Source organism: Pleurodeles waltl, chromosome 12 (genome assembly GCF_031143425.1).
Source record: "Pleurodeles waltl isolate 20211129_DDA chromosome 12, aPleWal1.hap1.20221129, whole genome shotgun sequence".
In the NCBI taxonomy this organism is placed as follows: Eukaryota; Metazoa; Chordata; class Amphibia; order Caudata; family Salamandridae; genus Pleurodeles; species Pleurodeles waltl.
Window position 1 is genome coordinate 431,015,038 of NC_090451.1, and position 20,490 is coordinate 431,035,527.

General features: G+C 44.1%; 1 long non-coding RNA gene across 1 annotated transcript in view; it reads right to left on the reverse strand.

The window, feature by feature from the left end:
• The window catches only part of LOC138267350 (uncharacterized), a 157,321-nt gene that overhangs the window by 132,710 nt on the left and 4,121 nt on the right, over positions 1–20,490 (reverse strand). The window contains exon 2 of the long non-coding RNA XR_011199780.1: positions 16,888–17,088. This is a non-coding gene — a long non-coding RNA (uncharacterized lncRNA). The remainder of the gene's footprint in view (positions 1–16,887; positions 17,089–20,490) is intronic.

Sequence of the window (20,490 nt, forward strand, 5' to 3'; positions counted from 1 at the left end):
TAGCAGATCCTCTAAGAAAGGTGTGCACATCACCGTGCAAATGTGCAGAGAAACTGTGGTGAGCCTGAGGGACAGGCACTGACCCAGCAATGCTTCTGAGGACAACGAGAAGGGATAGGCACTAGTCATGCTAATGGTTTACACATGACATGAAAGTGGAGCATGGAATTGCGGTGAGCACTCACTTAATGCGCTAATAAACAGATGCTGTGACATGTGCACTGTGTTCTGTACTCATGCTGAGGCTTGAGCTCAGCAGAGCCCACTCACTTGAAATAACAGACTGCACTGGTATTAAAGTTCACAGTTTCACTCACATTAATGGTCAGTCTCCCCCAACCACAAACTGGTAAGATTCTATTTCAAAGCCTGTAGCACTCAGCGTTTATCACTCCAACGATCGCTAAGAGCTTACTGCAATCTGCTGCAACATATCTGCTTCCAAAGTATCACCTGGGAAATCACACTAGCGGGTGTAAATCAAAGTCATAAGCAATAAAAAGTACCTTAAGCAGGTTATAACAAACCCAAACACTACCAAATCCACACTCCTACACTGCCAGAGATGTGATGTGGGCACACTGGATAATGTGAGGTCTACAACCCTCACAAGTGATGTCACTTGGCAGGGTGATGATCCACAGCCTGGTATAATTTGAGGAGACTTCAGCAAGTAACTGTAAGATGCTCATTTAAGCAGCCTGTCAATGCGTGACCTCCTCCTGCCAGCCTTCACAACAGCTGACAGCCAGAGTACAAATTACAATGTTCTAAAGAACTTTATGATGCCAGTTCAACATGCAGTGTTCCACTACATCATCCATATGACAACTTAGACAGCAAAGCCAGGAAGCGCCATTGCCATCAAGGAGTAGTGGTCTCTGCACAGTTCCTTTGTGAGTTGCATTGCGACATTTACAAATGAAGTACTACCTTGGGAAACTCTAATCAGCTTATTAGCCACAATTGCCAAAGACACTACACCCGCCTGGAGGCTACAACTGCTGAATCTGAGCACCTTTTGGCAAGCAGTAACAGAAGCCATTATCCCAATGATGAAAGATATTGCACGGATCTGCTTCACTAATTTCATCCAACAAACACTGTCCTGAAGGAAGGTTGTGCTACAGCCTCCCACAGGAAAGATACTATCATTGTGAGAGCGGAAGCGGGAGCTGTACTGCTACAACTGCAACAATAATCGACAGGTAAATGCAGGGCTTAGCATGCACCTTGGACAAGCACACACAGATGTATCTGCCTCAAAAGCTTGAAACCTTTGCCAGAGGGTTTAAATACATTGAATGGCATTGCACATTTGACCAGTGAGAGTATTTAAAATTATTAACATATTTGCCTTATTGATGCCTAATCCCTTAGTGTGTTGGAGACTGTACTAATGACATCCCAAGCCCAGCAGGGAGAAAGGGTACTGGAAGAATAAAGTGTATTGCCTTACAACTAAACACAACAGAATACAACCTTGTGTTACTTTATCTTCAAATAATTTGGTATTGAGACCTACTGTGAAATTAAAGTGTTTTCTTTTATATAAAAGATAACCACTAAGCTGAGCAATATGTTTCTATAGCTGTTGATTGGCTGTTAAGTTCTGAGCTTTTGACCTCCACACTGGAAAAGCCTGTGACTGATCGCCCTCCCTAGCCTGAGAGTCAAGTGTGGAAAACGTTGTACTTCTTCCAGTTTGCAGTCATAGTAGGATGGAAACTGGTGGTAACAACTGCAATCACTATGGTTGGAGCCCAGTAGCACCTGCCTGCTATGTGGCCACCCAAATCCAGCACAGTGTTTGACAGTCCCAAGAGATACTCTAGTGGGCCTACTGTGGGCATATACGCAAAGTGATGGATTCATGTCTTCATTCTGGTTATCATGAGAACCCTAGGGGTCTACCCTGGAGAAGGGGAAGACGTTTTTAAAGGAGGTGGGGTGACAGAAGAGGAAGGAAGCTAGACGTATTGCCACCTCAAGAGTTAGAGTAAGAACTCTTCGTAGGCTATTGCTCCTCAGAGGAGTTACCAGTAAATGGACCGTGCACAGACAAAATAATTCGGCTCTAGACCTCTCCCTAAGGTATATATGTAATTATCTTTCTTTGTCATAGTGTCTCCTCTTGGCAAGCGAGTGAAGTTAGCAATTGTGCTTTTTTGTGCGGTTACGAAAATAGTTCTTATGTCAGTGGTTCTGGTAGACAGTGTTTTCTGCTTTGGACTACAGGATATTCTATAAGCTTCGGACCTCTGACAATTTGTGACTATTGTTGAAATCTAGATGCTAAGATGACAAATAAAACATCCTTAATTCTGAAATAGAAGTAGCCAATAAATTAAGTTAAATTGTGACCCCATGATATACCAGTTTTGTCTTTCACATTTTTCTGTGGAAGAATTTGCTACCCCGCAGATCCTCAAGACATCCTATGCTAACATTACGTTACTGAACAAAATTAAAACAGAATAGAAATTATAGTTATAGGATGTTGATTCTACCTGATACTTGTGACTAAAGTATAACAAATTCATTAATGTTTGTCTCCTTTAGTCAACCAGTTTGTGGTAATTATTTGAGAATATGAAACAAGGTTCAGCGTATCTGAAAGGACTATAAATTCAACAAATGTACTTTGTTTTGAAAGACTATGTTTACAACTCCTGGAGAAAGACAGAAGAAAGCACCAAACACACTGAGTTTCATATAACACCACTCACAAAGTTCAAAACACAAAGTACACATGAAAGCTGTTGATTGATTTAATGATCGGAAAATTCCCTTCTTTTTTTGTATTCAGGAATTGAAGTTCTCCACTCTTAACCTCTTTCCTGTGGACTACAAAGGAAATCTCGCCTCCTGTGAGTAATTAATTTGCATAGCACTGGAGGGAATAGGAACTGGGATTAACATGCTCTACTGCACCTCATGCAAGACCAATGTCTCGGAGTTTAACAAGGGTGTCTTTGAACTGCCACTTGGCTCACAAATGATGACAAGGGCTGAGCTCAAATATTTAACTTTGCAAGACATTAAGGACTACAACTGTAAATAGTTAATATCATAACAAGGAGGGTGGAGGTGTCACACAGGTGCATCTGCATTTTGAATGGTCTTCCTGGGCTGAGAGAAGGGGAGGCTGGGCACACATGCATCTGTAAAGGCTGTACCCTGGCCTCACACAAAGGGCTCGTTTACCCCCAACTGATGACTGGAGCCTGTGCTGGAGGAGAGAGGGGACACTCCTGGAACTAGTTGTAATTGGTCAGAAACTCCTCTCCGCCCTTTGTTAAACCCTTGCAAAACTGAGTATAAGTACAGGGGATTTTTCCCACAATTGGAGACACTCTGGAGACTTGAACATGCTTGTAACTGGACATAGAATGCTGCTGGAGGGACTCCCCAGGAACCACTTTGGACTGCTGCTGCTGTGCTGACCTGTGACCTGGTCAGTCACTTGGAGGAACTGCCACGGTCTGCATCTCCTTTTTGCTGGCCTGCTGCTGGGCCCTGCCACCCTGGGCTCCACCTTTGTGCCCCCCAGGGGCTGGGTGCTGTGGCCCCTGACCCCTGCAACTGCCTGCATAGTGCCTGGAGAAGCGCCTTCTTTTTTTTTGTGTGGTATATTTTTTATTGTCATTTTTCAAAACAATATACAGCATACAGAAACAGAGAGCGAGCAATAAGCCCTTAACATCCGCATGCATCAGACAACTGAAAACCTGAAAGGGCCACACCAGTGAGACGTCAAACAAACGAAACAATATAGACAATCAATAGAGGCAAAGCTTCCCTAAAATGTCTACTATCTAGTAATAATTTCAAAGATATACAACATCTACTGAAATATGCCATATGAATTATCTATAATACAATACCAAAGCACCGCATCTCGATGGGGAAATGCGATGATATAGTATAGAATAACATAACGTGTTTATAGGAGCAAGTCAGCGTCACCATTTTACAATTATATAAAGTTGTGTAATTATCTACCTTACCTGAAGAAGCGCTCTGCCTGCTGCCTTGGCGCCTGGAGAGTGCCTCACTTTATTTGTTAAAGCACCTGGGGAGCGCTTTCTTTTTACCTGCCTTGTGCTTTGGAAGCGCATGCTGGGGTGCAGGAATCACCGGCGCAACCTGGGAATTTCCAAAACACGAGTATGTCGAAAGCGCACTGTACATCTAGCGGTGCCTCCGGGGCGAAGCTCACCCCAAGGAGCGTCCCCGGGTACCAACAGGCATTGACTTTGGCCTGTTCACTGCTGGGGCCCGGGCGGGCTGCTCTGTGGATCTCCCACCATGTTGGGTGCCGTCTGAGCAGGGAGGAGGCAACCTCGCTCCACCGAGGTCCCGGCAGTTACACAGGAGCCATGGGAGGGGCAGGAGCTTCATTGGAGGCCCCCTGCACTGCTGGGCCCCTTTTTGTGGGCCCCACGAGAGTCATGGGTGGGGCGGGTGGAAGCCTCATCAGAGGCACCGCTTGGCCCCTTGTCTTGGTTGTGGCTTTGCCCCCCTTGGGAGGGCCTGTCATGGCCCAGGGGGAGGGGGGACTACAGAAATAGTAGGCGTCCGGTTTGAAACGCATGCCCCAGGAGGGGTCCCTGTATAAAATTGGAGGGGGTGCATGCCGCCCCCTCCCCAAACCATAAAACGGCCCCCGTTTTGGTGTGGGGGAGTGCCGGGGGCTCCCTATTCTTTCCTCGTGGCACTGAAGGTGCCTCCAAGGTATAAAGACAGGTACTTTAGGTAACAACATAATCATTTGGGGCCTTTTTAGGCTGATATGTTTCCTGAGACTGGACATATGCTTTTCTAATGTTCCTTCTATAGACATGCTGGAAATGTTATACTAACCTGTTTCTTTTTATGATGTGCCATATGCTTGCTAATGTTCCTGTTATAGACATGTATGCTAATCTGTGTTTATGACTTGCCATGTATTTCCTAATGTTCCTGGTATGGGCATTTATGATACTTTGATGACAAGTGCATTTCTATAGTAATGTTTTTCTTGACTATCTCTTATGATGCAGAATTATGATTAACCTGTGTGTTATGTGTGACTACTGCTGGTTTCTGCAGAGTAACAGTATTCTGTAATGTCCTGACAACTGCTTGGGTAGCAGGGTATTACTGACATGTTTGGCCTAATGATGTTGTGTACAATACAGTTGATTTTTATAAAATTTGGTGTTGTGTTTCCTTTGTAGTGGGGATAGTGTGTCAAGTGTGTTGTGTGTGTTGTGCAAATGCTTCACATATTGCCTCTGGGATAAGCCTGACTACTTATGCCAAGCTACCAAGCGGGTGAGCAGGGGTTATCTTGGGTGTGTAACTCCCTCGCCCTGACTTGAGTGGGTGGGTTCTGCCTGGCTTAGGTGCATACTCTAGTCAACCAGAAAGCCCATTTCTAACAGTGCTGATGCTCTCTCTTTTACTGCTGGCATACCTTAGACTGCCTTGCACTAATGCACACACACTTGCACTGTAATGCAAGAGTATTTTTGCATGCAAACATATGGATAATATCAAGCTAAGGTTTTATACTGGAAGGGTACACTTTCAGCACAAAATTAAATGCTTTGACATAGTTTAATTATTTACCGTTTTGTATGTGAACTGTATGGTGCAGCTTGGAACGGTTTGGAGAAAATAAATATTTTCAGTAACTTCACACCTTCCTTGAGCAGCTGTAGTTTTATGCAATTTTCTTTCCACCAAAGTTAGTATATAGAGATTAGTATTAAAATCCATTTGTGGGTGCATAGGAATGCCCATATACCATCCCTGGTATGCCTCCTTTAAGCAGTTCACTTTTGAATTACAAACCAGGCACAAAGTGTCAGTTGGTCCACCTATAAACTTCGGATTTGAAATCTAACACAATATTTGGGGGTGTCAAGCTCATAAATTGTAAACTGTATTACTAGTAAAGGAATCCTTTTTAGCAACCTCTGAATAACAAAAGATTTAGGAAAAGACAATAAGGTAATAAAACCTATGCCTTGCAATTTGCACTCTGCACTTTGATGCCAGTTCATAGTTCAAAGTGTTATGTTAGAAGGATTGTAACATATAAACTCCAAGTAACAAAAAGATGTCTGCAACAAAAGCAGTAACTAACTGAGTTGTACACGAAATAAAAATCTATGATCTTCATGCTACACGTTGTGCTTTTCTGAGAAACATTAACCCTCCATGCTACTTTATCATGAGTCTGTGACGAGACAAATAACAGATCTCACACTCAAAAGTATCAACCACCAGAGTTATCATGTCATTTTTATTATCCCTTGAAAATTGCCAGGCACACATTGAGCTCTGCAGACTTCTCTTATCTCTCCACAGCCTGTCACGCAAAGGTCACCCCTTCGAGCTTGGCGCCTGTTGCTCACCTGTTGCATCGTCCAAAAGCTGGCACTTATACCAAACATTAGCCTGCTGAGGAAAAAAGAAGTGCACTAATGTATCACAGTCTACAATATGATTTTGATGAAATGGTGCAATTGCAACTAAAGTTGCTATCAAGCTTATCATGCTGATATATAGCTGCCACGCTTTGCTTACACATATTTAACCTGAAGTGTAACTGTCATGAGGGTACCTTAGCAGCTTTTTATGGGCACGTTATTTTAGCCATAGGCCTCCAGCCTGTGCCCTTTAGTCCATTTGTAACTCATTTTAATTTTCTGAGCAGAATCTCTCTTCTGCTGTAATGTTTTATTTCCTGTTATCTTGAATACTTCTAGCACAGAAACAGTTTTCATTCTTTGTACTCTGACATTCTCATTCTGTGCTCTGCTCAAGGCTGTCTCCAATGTGTTGCCAGGAAGAAAAATGGAACACCGCAATCTCTGCCACTTCATGGAAACATGCATATTTTACATCAGGGCAGTTTTCCTATAACATTAGTTGTTTTATTATAAAACATCTCTGTGCCCCCTATACATTAAAGGGAACGTTCCAGCCAGAAGATTGCCTCTGCATGCTGTTGTTCCATTGCAGCTGTCTGCTGAGACTTGATGTCTTTTCTCTGCCCTCATGAGAGGGAACGCTCAGTAGGCTAACAGCCCTCTTTGCTACTACCAAATCCAGGTATGGGGGATGGTGTATTCCTAGAGATTCTGAAGGGCAGATTAAGGCTAACACTGCTGTGCTCTAATATAGGCCCATATTTATACTTTTTGACGCAAAACTGCGCTAACGCAGTTTTGCGTCAAAAAAATTAGCGCCGGCTAACGCCATTCTGAAGCGCCATGCGGGCGCCGTATTTATTGAATGACGTTAGCCGGCGTTAGCCGCCGGCGCCGTCTGGTGTGCGTTAAAAAAAACGACGTACACCAGGCAGCGCCGGCGTAGGGGGAAATGGTGCTTGGGCGTCAAGAAATGGGGCAAGTCAGGTTGAGGTAATTTTTTCGCCTCAACCCGATTTGCGCCTTTTTGTTTTCACTCCCAACCCCCATAGAAATGACTCCTGTCTTAGCAAAGACAAGAGTCATGCCCCCTTGCCCAATGGCCATGCCCAGGGGACTTATGTCCCCTGGGCATGGTCATTGGGCATAGTGGCATGTAGGGGGGCACAAATCAGGCCCCCCTATGCCACAAAAAAAAATACACAAAAACACTTACCTTAATGTCCCTGGGATGGGTCCCTCCAGCCTTGGGTGTCCTCCTGGGGTGGGCAAGGGTGACAGGGGGGTCCCTGGGGGCATGGGAGGGCACCTCTGAGCTCCTTCAGAGCCCACAGGTCCCTTAACGCCTGCCTTTTGCAGGCGCTAAAAAACAGCGCAAAAGCGGCCGTACGTCATTTTTTTTTACCCGCCCACTCCCGGGCATGATTTTTGCCCGGGAGTATAAATCCGACGCACATGCCTCGGAGTCGATTTTTTAGACGGGAACGCCTACCTTGCATATAATTAACGCAAAGTAGGTGTCCACGCTAAAAAATGACGCTAACTCCATGGACTTTGGCTCTAGACGCGTCTAACGCCAAAGTATAAATATGGAGTTAGTTTTGCGTCGAAATTGCGTCAAAAAAAACGACGCAATTCCGGCGCAAACGGAGTATAAATATGCCCCATAGTATTTTAGTGGTGTAAGTAGGAATTCGAACACCAAGCATTTTGACACTACGGTGGGACTTATTTTATGTTTCCCTTTTCTCATCTCCTCAATATTATTATTATGTTTTATCATCCTAATCATTGCAGTACATACACTTATATCTAGAACGCAATTGATTCAATAAAGCATATTGAGCCAAACTTTGCTTCTGTTTGTCTTTGCATGTGTGGGAGGAAGGTAACTGAGAGAAAAGGAAGAGATTTGTTACACCACGATTTCCCTGAGAAGATAGAATGTCATGCGCATAGCTACCACAAATCACTGCCACTTCCAGGTGAAGGTGAGGTACTGCTAGCTCGCTAAAAGTGTTAGGCCAACAGTTAACACAAGTTATGGAACTGGACTAAGTTTCCCACAGCCTGGTGGTGCTACCGCCCGAATCCAGCAGTCTCATTGGTAGAATGAGAGCCAACACGTCATAACAAAGGACATTTTTCAAAGATAGGACTTCCTGTTCTAGAGGTTGCACTTGATCCTCAATTAAGACATTAATGCCCTGCATCCACAATCCAAATCTTGGATTTGGTGGCTTTGTATAGGACATAGGTCAGATTTAGATAATCTCATTATTTCCTATATGATTTAGATTTCAGTGGATGGGATATCCATCACTCTTGTGACAAAGTAACCTGTCTGCCATTATCTAAATCAGGCACGTAATTCTTTATGTACCAATGTATTTACTCATAGATGCTGAATGAGTAAAACCCTTTCATGGCTCTGGCCCAATAGCCGCAGAGGATAGACTGCATGGATAGCACTAACATAAACAGTTATCAGGAAGTACCCACTCTTTGAAGAACTTAAGGGCCCTACTGAGTAAAGGAACTTCACATTATAGCTCAAACCTGGGTGCAAGATTTGTACTATCGGGAAAGGTTTTGACAAAAAAAAATCTAAAGCTTTCTTAGGTTTTCTATTTGAATAAAACACAAAACCACGACCAGGCAGTAATGTAAAACGCATACATTCATTCTTCATTTTTTATTCTATTTGGAGCAAACCAGGCTCCAGGAAGCTTCAGAGAGCTTTAAATTGGTCAATAGGCATATTTATCTTTTTCATGTTTAGAAGGAAGAGAAAGACAGAAAACTTACATTCTGAGAAAAGCATATGACAAAGTGGATCTGCTGCAGTGGAGCCCTAGAAGGCTACAGATACCATATAGTCACAAAGAATGAGGGTACAGCCTAAGGAACACAGAAATGAGATATCTCTCAAACTATATTACCATTCACAAAGAAATCAATTTGAAGGTAAACTTTGCTTGTCTGTCCTCATTTGTTTCTGTGCACACTAGCCACAATGGCACAGAGATGATTAGAACTTCACTCACCATCTAGGCAACCATGTCTTATGTTCTAAATTCAAGTGTAGAAGTTAAAAAAAAATATAACTCCACGGGGGAAAGGATCATGGATGAATATGCTTTGAATTAAAACTAGTAGTAGGCACTGTGAGAAAGCAACAAGGAAGATGGGAATGAATCTCACTTTTTGAAATAGGTTAAGGTTCCTGAGCACCACCTACCCCTCTGTACTCTGCTTTGGAGTGGATGTCCAAGCAAAAGTACTTTGTAAAAATGCAGCACGTATGTGATGTTGCAGATTTACAAATGTCCACAAAAGTGCCTCTGTACCTGCCGTCCCTCTGCTCAAATGTTCAGAGATGTTTTATGGGAGAGACTCCTTGTTCTATTATAACTGAAAATTATAGAGGTCACAGTCCTGCAAGCAATGCATTGTTTAGAAAGTGCATGCCTCTTTTGAAAGTGGCCAAAGCAGACAAAAATCTAAGGGCCTGATTACAAGTTTGGCAGTTGCACTGCTGTACCACCATGGTGGCAGTCACAAGAAAACCACTGAGCCGGTGGTCTCCCTCCCGCCATCTTACAATGTTACCACTGGCCCAGCGGTGTTCTGACGGCGGTGGACATGGTCAGCAATGCAAGGTATATTTTTCTATATGTGTCATTTTGACCAAATAATTCCAAAATGCAAACATATGCATGGCACATATGTAAAAATACTTCGTATAAGTAGCATTCCATTACTGGAGTCTGGGCCACATAGGCACAGTCCAGCCAATCGCAAAAAATGCGAAAGGTACTTACCTGGATTTTTGGGCCATTTTCTTTGGGTGGAGATGCTGATGTGAATGGGGGCCCTGGACGAAGGGGTCCAGGTCAGAGACTGAAGGGAAAGAAAGGAATGGGGGAGCTAGCACCTAATTTCCTTAGATTCTGCCATCTCAAAGCAGGTAGTCTCCCTGCCACAGTCGCCTCGAAGGGAAAGCACATTGTGATCTGGACGGCTGTCCCCTTTCCTGCACTCCCCTCTGACAGTTGCTATTCCTCAGCTGCCACCAAGATGGTCAGCAAATGGTTGGCGGCGCCGATGGGACTCTATCAGTCTTTAGTTCAACAAACCGCCAACATCGTAATTTGTGAAGACAAAGCGAAAAAGGTGGAGAATGCCAGAGGTGCTCGCACATCAACGTAGGTTTATCTACTGTTCATCTGTAAAAGTCTTTTTATGAATAGCAAGTAGTCATGGGTGCCAGGCCAGCCATACACGTGCCACCACGGGTGTCAGAGGACCAGACACTTCCGGAAAAGTGAGTGGTTGCCTATACAATGAAAACACAAAGGCCAGGGCACACCCAAGGTAAAAACTCCATGTAATTGGTCCAAGTGGTATTTCAGGAATTGAGTCGAAGTCCGGCAAACAGGTGATACTGGATATTTATTGCAGATGAAAAACAGTGGTCAGAGTTCCAATTGAAATAGACCATGCAATAACACAAGTTCATACAGCAAAACAAGCCGACACGTGTTTCGTCTTCTAGACTTTGTCAAGGCTTAGGATTTGCAGACAACATGTAGATATGGAGAAATGAACTTGAGTTCCGGAAAATTGGTAGGTGTAGAAATTGCAGTAGATCAATCATGAGAAAAGTAACAAGTAACAAAGATGACCATGATAAGCCTCGCAGAGTGTGGTAGAGTCACGCGCTGATCGCGTCAGTATCAAAATAACATCGTAATTCGGCTGGCAGACAGCCTAGTTGGAATTTCCGACACCACCGTGATGGGGGTGACAAGACAGCCAAAGTTGTAACCAGGCCCTAAGATCATTTCCTAGAAGGTCTGATTGTGTTAGCATAGAACTTGAGGCATCTTCTCATGTGCAACTAATAAAGAGATTTTTCAACCGAAGATGACAAATATTGAAAGACAACTAGCTGATCAATGTAGAAATTTGTCAGAACCTTGAAAATGAGGGTGGACTTAGAAATTGAGCCATTGAGGAACATGAGCTAGTGGTGCTCCACAGAGGAGGCCTGGATTTCACCCAAACACCTTGCTGATGTGATAGCTAATAGAAAAGCCATCTTTTTTATTTTAGCCTCATGTATAGGTTTGAAAGAATAATTAATGTGTCCGAAAGAGTTCTTTTGAGCTCTTTGAGTAATGCTACTTTTGCTCCTGGTGGCACTCCCTTTGGATGCATTGTTAACATAAAGGTGAAACTTTATATGGCCATGGTGTGCAGGAGGATAGAAAGTGCTTGAAGCCAAGTACTCCAAAGATATACAAAATATGATAGCAACTGATGTGGATGGTGTAGGAGGCTGGCCTGGTTTGTAGTGGGTACCCTAGGTACTTACACCTTATACCAGGTCCAGTTATCCCTTATTAGTGAAATGTAGTCAGTGTTCCAGCAGCTTAGGCTGTTTAGAGGTAGCTGTAGCAGAGCAGCTTATGCTGAACTAGGAGACATGCAAAGCTCCTGCAATACCACTATAGTTACACAGTACTTATACACAACAAAATACAATACTCAGTGTTACCAAAAATAAAGGTACTTTATTTTAGTGACACAAGGCCACAAATATCTCAGAGGCAATACTCCTTCTGGAGGTAAGTATTATACACAATATCTACACTAGAGACCAAAATCAGGTAAGTAAATAGTCACAGAATAGTGCAAACAGTATAAAATACAATAGAATGCAATAGGATACAATGGGGCTAAGGCAACACACATCATATACCAAGAAAGTGGAATGTGAATCACGAATTCCCTCCTAGGCAAGTGTAGTGTGCTGGGAGTGTGATGAAAACCACAAAGGTGAGTAAAATACCCCTCCCCAGAGCCCAGGAAAGTAGGAATAAAGTACTGCAAGTTTCCTGAGGACACACTACAAGTCATGATAAGAGTTATTGCAAGAACCAAGCAAAACTGCAAGCAACAAATGGTGGATTCCTGGACCTGAAGATCTGTGAAGAGAGTAGACCAAGTCCAGAAGTCGTAGAAGATTCCAGGAAGGACAGGAGCCCCTGCCAACCTAGAAGATGGTGCAAAAGAGGACTCTACGGGTAGAAGAAGTCTGCAGAAGAGCACCAAGAAAGATAGCTGACGGTTCCTGCATGATGCAAGAGATGTCCCATGTCGAGATGTTGGATGCAGTCAAGTTTCAGCACTAGATTCGTCCAACAAGCCTTGGTTCAAGCAAGGTTGTGATTTGCATCAAAATGGTGCTCCCCGGACCCAGAAGGGACCTGGGGGCCTCAACTCGGACTAAAGAGGCAGAGGGGGCTCCCAACACTGGAGGGAACCTACAGATGACCAGGCAGCACCCACAGGAGTCCCAGGACATGGGGACAAAGAAGGTGCAAATTGCAGTTGCTGCAGCACTACAAAAGAAGGTCCCACGCCACTGGAGAACAACTCAGTGAGTTGTGCATCACAGGATGGAGTGCTGGGGACCTGGGCCACGCTGTGCATGAAGGATTCTTGCAAATAGTGCACAGAGGCCTCAGGAGCTAGAGATGACATGGTGCACAGGAATACTGTCTCAAACCGGGAAGGCAAGCTCTTTGGACAGCTGGACCTTAGGACTGTTAGGGTTGAAGGGGTCCACCACCTGTGTTCCAGGGGGCATGCTCATTGCCAGGAGAGGAGTCCCAGAGAACCGGTCATCGTCTTGGAAGGTGCCTGCTGGAGCAGGGAAGTGACTCCGTCACTCCACAGGAGATTCCTTCATCTCTTCTGGTGCAGGGTGAAGGCAGGGAGTCCTCAGAGCGTGCACACCTCGGAAACTGTTGCAGTTGATGGTTGGAGCTGAAGTTGCAGGGTCACAGTAGCCTTTCTAGATACTTTGTTGCAGTTACAGCGGTTCCTGGACCAGTCTGCGGTTGATTCGATGGTCAGAAGCTGAAGCAGATGTTGCAGAGGATTCCTGGTGGAAACGTGCAGGCTGAATCTGAAGAGGAACCCACAGGAGAGACCCTAAATAGCCTTAAGAGGGGATTGGCTACCTAACCAGGTATGCACCTGTCAGGGGGGGTGTCTGACATCACCTGCTGGCACTGGCCACTCAGAGATCTCCAGAGTGTCCTCACACCTTGGAAAACAAGATGGCTCATGCCAGGAACACACTGGAGGAGCTCGGGGCACCACCCCTTGGGTAGTGATGGACAGTCCTCTGTCCAGTTTCACGCCATAGCAGGGACTTGGGGTCCCTCAACTGATGTAGACTGCCTTATGCAAGTAGGGCACCTTCTGTACCCTTCAAAGTATTTCCAGAGGTTCTGGGAGGCTACCTCTACCAAGCCTGTAATACCTATTTCCAAAGGGAGAGGGTGTAACACCCTCCTCCCAAAGGAAATGCTTTGTTCTGCCTTCCTGGGACTGAGCTGCTCAGACCCCAGGAGGGCAGAACCCGGTCTGTGAGGTGGCAGCAGCTGTAGCTGCAGTGCAGGCCTCAGAGAGCTGGTTTGGCAGTACTGGGTGTCCATGGTGGAGCCACCAGGATGCATGGGATTGCCCCCCAATACCAGATTTGGAATGGGGGGACAATTGCATGATCTTAGACACCTTACATGGCCATATTCAGAGTTACCATTGTGAAGCTACATATAGGTATTAACCTATATGTAGTGCATGCGTGTAACGGTATCCCCGCACTCACGAAGTCCGGGGATTTGGCCCTGGACAGGTTGGGGGCTCCTTTGTTAGTGCAAGGGTGCCCTCACACATAGTAACTTTGCACCTAGCCTTCAGTAAATGAAGGTTAGACATATAGGTGACTTATAAGTTACTTAAGTGCAGTGAAAATGGCTGAGAAAGAGTGTGTGCACTATTCCACGCAGGCTGCAGTGGCACTCCTGTGAAAGGGTTTGTCTGAGCTCCTTATGGGTGGCAAATGCTGCAGCCCAAAAGGATCTCCTGGAACTCCAATGCCCTGGGTACCTAGTTACCATATACTAGGGACTTATAAGGGGGGGTCCAGTGTGCCAATTGGAATTGGTAAATGAAGTCACTAAACTATAGTGACTAATTTGGAAGCAAAGAGAGCATAAGCACTGAAGTTCTGGTTAGCAGAACTTCAGTGACACAGTTAAGCACTACTGACAATACACACATTAGGCCACAAACTATGAGCACTGGGGTCCTGACCAACAGGATCCCAGTGAGACAGGCAAAACATACTGACAAATAGGTAGAAATTGGGGGTAACTTGCCAAGAAAGATGGTACTTTCCAAGAGATGGAATGAGAGAAAATACAGCCTTTTGCAACAGTGGCGACCTCTTCCAATTTAGGGGGTATGGTCTTGTAACTGAGAGACACATACAGGCCCAAATGGTGCTCTTGCAGTCACGATGGAGAGGCAATTAGGTACAAAAGTTGCATATCCCCATTTTTACCCTACTTAATTAGTAGAGCTTGTTGAATCTTGATCTTTATTGGTTTGACAATTGCCCTTGGGTTTAAAAGTGCTGAAGATGCCCCAGCTGTGAGAAATCGGGTTGCTGGTTGAAGGTGGGTGAAACCCCACTCAAGCAACAGCCACAATCCTTGTCGGGATGAACCACGAAAACTCAGTAAATTAATCTGTGCTTACCCTCGGGTTGCTGGTTGAAGGTGGGTGAAACCCCACTCAAGCAACAGCCACAATCCTTGTCGGGATGAACCACGAAAACTCAGTAAATTAATCTGTGCTTACCCTCTGGTTGCTTGGCATAAAAAGCAGTCAGGCTTAACTTAGAGGCAATGTGTAAATTATTTATGGATATCTTAAACAGTAATAAAGTGAAAACACGACTATACAAATTCCGCATCAATTTAGAAAAATAGAGTACATTTAAATAAATTACTTGACACCAAAACAGTAAAAATCCAATCAGTAGACCCAGAGTGGTGGCTGACTGTGATGGAGAGTGGTTTGACACTTACATGTGGACTTCAAGAAAAATGTTTGTGAAGGTAATGTTCTGTGGGCCAAGACAACCGCAGGTGTCCGAGGAGGAGGTGTTGTCACCGGGGACCCGCCTAATTTAGAAGCTGGGGTCCCTCAGAAGGGCAACAAGGTAATTTACTGCATGGCCCTGGCAGAACAATAGGCTGTCTGTCTGTACATAAATCAGGCTCTTACGGCCTGATTTAGAGTTTGACAGAGGGGGTTACTCCATCTCAAACGTGACGGATATCCCATCCGCCCTATTACAATTTCATTATAGCCTATGGAACTTGTAATACGGGGGATGGGACATCAGTCAGGTTTGTGACTGAGTAACCCCCTCTGCCAATCTCTAAATCAGGCCCTTAATCTCTTTTATAGAAGTTGACAATCTCCAGCAGAGCGAGGCTGCAGGCTGTTGCTGACAAGGGCTCCACAAGGTTGGATACTCCTTCTACAAGGACCTGCTGAACTGCATTTGCTGGTGTGGAGAAAAACGTAGCAGGAGCTGCCGTAAAATCAGGCTGTCCAGTTATGTACCTTGGGCTTCCTGAACTGCCTCCACAACATCTGACCAATTTAGTCATTCTAATTGAATGGTACCCTTCATCATGCGATTCATCTGTTCCACAATAACATTGGCATGGGTGTTATAAAAACCGGGACGATGATGTTTAGTACCATGTGTCATCAGAAATTATTTTATTCATTAGAAGTTAGTTGGGTACCATTATCCATTATCAGACTGTGTGGAAAGCCTTCTCTCCTAAAAAAAAGTTCTAACAACGTCCTAACGATATTAAATGTAGGCACCTCATTCATACATTTTACCTCCAACCACATGGAATATACATCCACCTAAACCAAGGCAAACTTCTCACCATGTTTGACACATGCCGGTGGACCTATAAAATTCATACATACGTTGAGTCAAACCTCTTTGGGATCTTGAATGTGACTCAGTTTTGATTGCGCTCCAACTTAAGGTCTTTTTTCACTTTCCTTACAAGCAACACAACCCTCTACCCACTGGGCAGTTTGTGCATTGATTCCTGGTCACCGGAAGTTTTCTTTCACACTCCTTTGCATCATAGTCTGCTCCAAATGGCCTTCATTGGCTAACTGAATGTTAGAAATGGGGTCTTTGTTTGGCAGTCAGGTTACCCCCTGTCCAAGCAAGGACCCTCACTCTAGTCAGGGTAAAGGAGAATCACCCTTAGTTAACCTCCACTCACCCACCTTGGTAACTTGGCACAAGCAGGCAGGCTTAACTTCAGAGTCTAGGTGTAAAGTATTTGTACCAACACACACAGTAACTCAGTGAAAACACAAAATGACACAACACAGGTTTAGAAAAATAGGAAATATTTATCCAAACAAAACTAGACCAAAACAAAAAAAATCCACCATACACAAGTCAAGTTATGAATTAAAAAGCAAAAAGAGTCTTAAATCCTTGAAAAAGCAGTAAAGCAGTAATAACACTGTTAGCGTTCAAAAGTACCTGGGTAGCATCAAAATAACACCGCAAGGGCGAGTGTGCGTCGAAAAAGGGCAGTGATGCGTCAATTTCTCATCCACCAGGGAGACTGTGCGTCATTCCTCCTTCGGTCGGTTAGGCGTGGGTCGTTTCTTCTCTCCGCAGGAGAGAGATGCGTCGATCCAGATAAGCACCTCGGGTCCTGGCAGGCTTTGCATTGTTAACCTATGAGAGAAATAGGCCTTGCAACAATGAAAACCAAATGTGGCAGTATTACACTGTCAGGACATTTAAAACACATTAGTATATGTCCTACCTGAAACATACACTGCACCCTGCCCATGGGGCTACCTAGGACCTACCTAAGGGGTGTCTTACATGTAAGAAAAGGGTGGGTACACTTGCCAAATCGAATTGGCAGTTTAAAACTGCACACACACACACACACTGCAGTGGCAGGTCTGAGCCATGTTTATAGGGCTACTAATCGCACTTTTCACTGCCCGAATTGTGGGCAGCGAAAAGCACGACGGGTGCTGTCCTACCCGATGCACTGCAACGTTATGAGCCGGCATCAATGTTGTGGTGAGTTTCCAGCTGGGCCGGCGGGCAGAAATGCAGTTTCCGCCCACTGGCCCAGCGGGAAACTCGTAACTCGTAATAGGGCCCGTGGGACTTAGGTGGACAGCCTCTGCTGCCTGCCAAAGTCGTAATGACCCCCTAATTTCTTTCTTTGGTTTCACTACATCTCCGGGGATAGTATGACCTAAGTACTCAATCTCTTTGTATAAAAACACACATTTCTACTTACGCAGAATCAGATCCACTTAAACCACTTTTTTTTAGGACTTTGTTCAACACTTGATTATGTTGTTCCACAGTAGCTCCATACCCCAAAATATCATCTTGGAAATAGATTATATTAGTGAACCCCTCAAATATGTGCGACATCATTAATTGAAAAATACTGCATGCAGAAGATAAGCCAAATTACATTCTTGTGAAATCGAAAGTCCCTTCCATGGTGATGAACGCTGTCATATCTCTGTAATGTTCATGCAACCGAATTTGATGGTAAGGACTCCTCAAATCCAACTTTGAGAAGTACTTGCCCCCTTGAGCAAAAGTTATAATTCATTAATGTTTGGCAACAGAAAGTTGTCTGTAATTATATTCTGGTTTACACTACGAAGGTTCACACAAACAGCTATCTTGCTTTTGAGTTATTACCACTGGTGATATCTAACTCGAAGCTTCCACTGATTCAATGACCCCTTCTTTCAAAATCTCATTCAACATTTTACCAACTTTCTCATGAACTGCAATCAGGACTTTCCTAACTTTGTACTTTACAGGCATAGCATTGGGTTTCATTCTGATCTTATGTACATACTCTTTTAATTCACCAAACTCCTCCTGAAACACTTCTTTCACCTCGTTCAAAATTTCTTCCACTCAGCAATCTTCTATTATCATTATCTGTTCAGGTGCTCTAGGGCTCAATTCATATTGATGCATTCATCCTAAGATTGGTGGTCTACTATCAACAATGTATACGTTTACATTAGTTTCATAAGACTTGAATTCCGTGGTCGAAGAAAAGTATCCGAGTATATCAACTTTCTTTACCTTGATATCCCCCTGGACAGCTATATTTTGGATGTAACTTCAAATACGGCCATTTATCATAAACAATATCCTTAAGAATAATTATGTATCTCGACCCATGTCTACCATAAGCTCTACAATATTATTTTCAATGGTGAAGAACACCTTTTGTCTCGCTTTTCTCCTTTCAGTGCCTTCTTCTTCACACAAGCTTAAAATATGGTCATGTATCAGTTCCTTATCCTCCTCACATGTAACACTACCTTAGATTTAGACCACTCCTTGCATATGCGTGCAAAATAACCCTTGCGCCCACACTTCCTGCACTCCCTGCCAATAGCATAGCACAATTTATCTTTACTCCCATGAGAATTGTTACCACATCTGTTGCATAATTTAGAAGTCAATTTATTTCCACCAGTTCTCTGTGGAATTGTATTTTTTCCTTCAGCTCCCTCATTACTGCCAACCTTACTAACTTCTTCCCCAATTTCAGCCACTTCTCCTATGTCTCCTAAATACTATTTGCCCATTTGCTTATTTCCTTCATACTCCTCAATTACTTTTGCCACTTCAATGGTGTCTTTCAGTGTCAGATTTTTTGCTGCCCACAACTGCTCCTGTATTTTCCTACTTTTGTACTGCATGATAAGTTGATCTCTTATTTCATCACCCATACAACCAAATTGGCATCTCACAGATAACTCTCTCAACCTTGAAACAAATTCATCAATTGTTTCTCCCTTGAGTTGCAGTTGTGTATAAAATGTATACCTGGCCATCACCACATTTGTTACTTTTGCAAAACTTTTTCTTAATCTGACTCTGACTTCTCTCTAAACATCAGATATTTTTGCACCATTATCTAATGCTTCCAGCACTAACCTAAATACTCTTGAAGCTTCACAAAGAATCACCTTCTTTCTCTCCAAGCTAAAGTCTTCACTATCCAAAGCCAGCAAATAATTGTTAAAACATATCAATCCAATCTTATGACTTGATCACTGGCGTTCCTTGTTGAGGGAAAAAGGATGGTGGTGCTGTCATAGAAATTTGATCCATTTTGAAAAAGGGACATATATCACTGCAATATATATTGAACATACAACACCACTATGGTGTAGTGTTTCCTTTTCTTTGGTGGGGGGGGATAGGTGTGCACATAACTGCGCTGTGCCAATAAGCCTCAAAACATGCAGATGAGCTTAATACGTTCACTATTCTGCTGTGCGGGCTGATATAAGGTGTGCACATCACTGCATATCTGGATATGCAGATCTTTTAATAAACAAAGTGTGCACGTCACTGTGCTGCCCCACTATTAAAATTGTACCTGCTCCTTTAAGGAATGACAAGCACGTCACTGTGTATATGTCCACCTTTAAGATCAGCTTAGTGGCTCCTTTAAGAAAGGTGTGCACGTCACCGTGCAAACGTGTAGAGAAGCTGTGGTTAGCCTGATGGACACTCACGGAATCAGTAACGCTTCTGAGGGAAAGAAGGGATCACCACTCGTCACGCTAATGGCTTACACTTGGGGGCATATTTATACTCCGTTTGCGCCGGAATTGCGTCGTTTTTTTTTACGCAATTTCGACGCAAAACTAACTCCATATTTATACTTTGGCGTTAGACGCGTCTAGCGCCAAAGTCCATTGAGTTTGCGTCATTTTTTAGCGTGGACACCTACTTTGCGTTAATGAGATGCAAGGTAGGCGTTCACGTCTAAAAAATCGACTCCGAGGCATGTGCGTCGGATTTATACTCCCGGGCAAAATTCACGCCCGGGAGTGGGCGGGTCAAAAAAAATGACGTACGGCCGCTTTTGCGCCGTTTTTTAGCGCCTGCAAAAGGCAGGCGTTAAGGGACCTGTGGGCTCTGAAGGAGCCCAGAGGTGCCCTCCCATGCCCCCAGGGACACCCCCTGTCACCCTTGCCCACCCCAGGAGGACACCCAAGGCTGGAGGGACCCATCCCAGGGACATTAAGGTAAGTTCAGGTAAGTGTTTTTTTTTGTTTT